This window comes from Blastomyces gilchristii, assembly GCF_000003855.2.
Source record: "Blastomyces gilchristii SLH14081 genomic scaffold supercont1.6, whole genome shotgun sequence".
In the NCBI taxonomy this organism is placed as follows: Eukaryota; Fungi; Ascomycota; class Eurotiomycetes; order Onygenales; family Ajellomycetaceae; genus Blastomyces; species Blastomyces gilchristii.
Genome location: NW_003101677.1, coordinates 2405437 through 2409944, shown reverse-complemented (window position 1 = coordinate 2409944; position 4508 = coordinate 2405437). Strand labels below are relative to the sequence as shown.

Sequence of the window (4508 nt, the reverse complement as noted above, 5' to 3'; positions counted from 1 at the left end):
CATAGGACCAGATCAAATGGGATCAAACATGAAATTCATGGTCCCGGCGGCCAGTCTTTCTGTATATATAATCAAATATCTCTTACAAAGCTGTATTCACTCTCTCAGTTGTGCTGAAGTATTCAGTCTGAAAATAATTAACATATGAACAGAGAACTTATCTGTTCAGATTAACTCTTATCATGAATTCATAGCATTTGCATTGTCTTGATTACCTGGGTTTTACAAATACTCAGAGACTTATCTCTCATTGATAATATGATTGCAGAAATGCACTGCAGTGTGAGAACTATTAATAGAGAATCTAGACATATTTGTATATATCTGATCAGAGATTGTGTGAGTAGAAGAGAGATAATTATAGACTTATAAGACTGCAGAGAACACTGACAGCATCAGAAACTTTACAGAAACTGTTAACTGAAGTCTGTAAGAAATTACTTATAAAGAGACTTATAGTAAAGAGTGAGACTGTGCTGCTTGAAGTCAGAGACTGATCTGAAGAAGGCACAGAGTTAACTACTGATCTGAAGATTGAGTGTGATAACAGAGCTGAGAGAAGTGAAGAAACTGTCACAGATAATAATATCTCTACTTCATTAGCTGATAAAAAGTGATTAGAGAAGTTATAAGAACACTTATAAAAAGTAGTCAGACATTGTTCATAAAGATATTGAAATTGAACAAATTTTTATTCTTGAGAAGTGTAAGGGGTCTACGCTGAATAGATCAGTATAATATATAGATCTTATATAACAAAGAGAAAAATATTAGAGAAGGAAAAGAAAGAGAAAGTGTGAGAATCAGCAATTGAAGTGAATATTTATACATGTATGTGATGATGTATGCAGTGAGGGTTCAGGGTGAAAGAATCTATTCACATTTGTGATGGCTGAGGATCAGTGATTGAGAATGGCTGAGAATCAGAGTATATGTGTTCAAGAATGAAGCAGTTGAAATCTGTGAAGTGTAACAGAATAATCTATATGATTGATCAGGTGCAGCTCATCACATTAATCTCTCTCTTTCAGAAGCAGTTCTCATCAGTCAAGAGCTGCTGTTTCAGATAACACAGAACTCAGAGTTCAGGTCAGTTAATCATAGCTAACTCATTTTATAAGATATTATCAGCTGCAGCTGCAGAGTCTCTTATCAAGAATATTCTCAATCTCTCACTCAAGCTCATTATCTTCTTCAATGATGCCCGGCAGCTGCCAGTTGAAAGTCAGTTGAGAAGGGAACAGGTCAGTGACAGTATAATGAAGCAAGCTTGTGTAAAAAACATTATGAATCTCTAATAATATGTTAAGATAGTAGTTATGACTTTCTAGAACTTATATCACTTTATACTTGATATGATGGTAATTCAGTGTATGAGATGAATATGTGATTCATATATTCTTAAGATTCAATCACATTAAGTTTTCTATCTTATATTGTTCAGTGATATCTTGATGAACATTGATTTAATTCTCTTGATCTTGTTTCACAGTTGTCATGAAGGTCTCTGCTCAGTTATAGACATCTCAGAGCTTTATTACTATATTATCAGTGATCTGAATTGAACTGTGAGAATTCAGTGTGAACTGTATAATCTCCAGAAGATTCAACATCTTCATGTGATAACTGTGTATAAGAAAGAACAGGCTTATACCTGTTGAAATAACATCTTATTCATTGATAGTGATCTCTGCATGTAGAAGTAGATCATGTTAATCATCTTATAAGTAGTTGCAGAACTTACAGAGATAATTCTTTATAATCTGAATTATTTATTCTGATGCATCATCAGTCTTGAGATAATAAGCAGTTGACAGATAGTGTGTAATCTTGAGAACTTGATAGATTCTTGTTCAGAGAGTGCTTATGAATTAACAGCTCTGATTCAATACTATAGATCTCAGCAATTCATACATTCAATAGAATAAGCTTTGTAGAAAAGCTTCAGTAACTTATTAAGTATTCATCTTATTACAAGGTTTTAATATTATATCTTTACTCAATTAATTCACAATGATCAGAATGTTTCTACAACTCTTACTCTCAGATAGATTAATAGTGAAGTTAATTACTACATCTTATCAGATTCTATCAGAGATATTAAGTGATTTTAATAGATCTTTTCTATAGTTCTTTCATGAGATAATAGAAGAACAGTGATTACAGTTTTCAGATAAAACATTTAATACTGTTTAATATCTCAGATCAGTAGAACTCTTGAGAGATCTTGTTCATGAAATTGTAAAGTATTATTATCATTGATTGAACATTCTGAGATATCAGTTCTTATATGTAGTTCTGAGGAAAATCAGAGTGCTTCTTAATGTACTGCTTCAGTGAGAGTCTGAAGAAGCTCATCAGCCTGAGCTGCTGTATGCCACAGTTTATTCAGTGTAGAGAAAGTGAAGATATTAATATCAGTGTCAGTTCAGAGAGAGAATGTTCTAATCAGAGAAGTATGTATAGTGCTATAAGTTATTCTATCTTGATCAATTGATATCTTCAGATCTAAGAGCCAGTGCTCTCTGTTTATTCAGCGTGTGTCTGTCATATCAGACAGTATATCTTGTTCTTATCATGAGAGAGTGTCTGTCATTGAGTTCTGACTGCTGAGGCAGTAGTGTATTATAAAATGAAAGTAGCTTAGAAATTCAGATCATCATATCTATTATTATTATTATTATTATTATTATTATTCTTCCATTATACTCATATGCAAGCGGAGCTTATGATGAGTCCTTGTGTGATGTTAAATACAGGTCAAGTGCTGGTTATACAGGAGGAAATACAGGTGTTGAGACCACGCCAAGATAACAAGAACATAGGAAAATACAAAGAAGTGACAATTAGATACATGCGATAATAACTTCCCAGCCCAGGAACATAGAGTGATTCATTGAAGCGATTTGTACACCTCTGTATTTATTAGAAATCTGAGGTGCTTGAGTTCCAGATTTAATGTATCCCCTGCGGGTTTCGAACCCACGCGCCTTGGTTTCCCACGCCAAGGTGCTACTGGGTGGCCGCATTAACCATTCAGCCACCGGGGCTCATATCTATCATTCAGTGAGTTTGCAGATATTTGTAAAGTGCTTGAAATTCTTATGATCTGTGATTATCTCAAATTTGAAGACACTTCAGAGTTCAGAGTCTCATTCTTCTAGACAGTATACAATTATAAGAAGTTTCTTATCATAGATCTCATAGTTGTATTCAGTGAGACTCAGTTTCTTAGACATGAAGATACATAATTGTAAGACATCTTTATTATTATATTACAATATAGCTTCTTTTATAATATAATCAGAGAAATCAGCTTCAATAACTGTTTTATGATCAGAATTAAATGTTATAAGTAGAGAGGTGTTGATAAACATCTTCTTTATCTGTGTAAATGCAGCTTCAGTGTCTGCTGATTATTGAAATACAGAGTTCTTCTTAGTGAGTTCTGTAAGTAATCTGATAATATCTGAGAAGTTTTGTACAAATTGTTGATAGAAGTTAGTGAATCTGATGAAGCTTTATACATCTTTCACAGTGTGCAGGGCCTCTTATTCAACAATAGTAGAGACTTTCTCAGAATTCATTCAGATTCTCTTACTAGCTTCTATGATAAAGTCTAGATATTTTGTACTTTTAATCTCAAAATCATACTTATCTATGTCTATCAGCAGTTCTGCTTTCTGTAGCTGTTGTAATATCTTTTACACATATTCTTGATATTCTTTTCTGAATTCATCAGTAAAGATGAGAATGTTATCAAGATATACAGATGTAAATTCATTAAGAAAATCTCAGAGTGCTCAGTTGATATACTTCTGAAATGTACTGAGAGTGTTAGTCAGTTCAAAGAGTGTGACTACTCATTCAAAGAGGTCATATCATGTTCAGAATACTGTAAGTTCCTCATCTTCTTCAGTGATGTGAATCTTATAAAACACAGTGATAACATTTCACTTTGTAAATCATTGAGCTTGTTCAATGTGAGCTAGAGTTTCATTGATAAGAGATAAAGAATAACAGTTCTTCTTCATTAATCTGTTCAATTCTCAATAATTCATACAAAACTGAAGTTCTCTATCTGATTTCTTTGCAAAGAGAATAGAGACTGCAGTGAAAGAGTTGCTAATGTATATGAATTCTTTATTCAACAGATCATTGAGTGTCTTTTGAAGAAGAAGAAGTTCATCTTGAAACATGTTATAAAGAGAGTTTTATAATGATTCAGAATTCTTGTTATTCTTCTTTTTCAACTTGATACTGTGATTCACTTCTGATTCTTATAAGAGAGGTAGGTTTGTAGCATTATTATCTTATCAGAAGACATTTAGATATTCATGATATTATTGAGAGAGTTTCATATGAGAATCTGTTATTATAATACAGAATAATCTTTCTAGAGCCTTTTTAATATTGATCAGACTGGCAGAATAGATTGATACATAATTCTGCTATTAATAATTCTTTCAGTGACTTCTTTTTCTGAGCATTTTATAGGCATTAACAGA

At 32.5% G+C, this 4508-nt stretch overlaps 1 pseudogene across 1 annotated transcript; it reads right to left on the bottom strand.

Annotated features, from left to right (window-relative positions):
• Nucleotides 1-2961: 2961 nt before the first annotated feature.
• On the bottom strand, nt 2962-3050 carry BDBG_16937 (annotated as a pseudogene). Its single transcript has one exon. The product of its transcript is annotated as a tRNA-OTHER (tRNA).
• Nucleotides 3051-4508: the final 1458 nt, after the last annotated feature.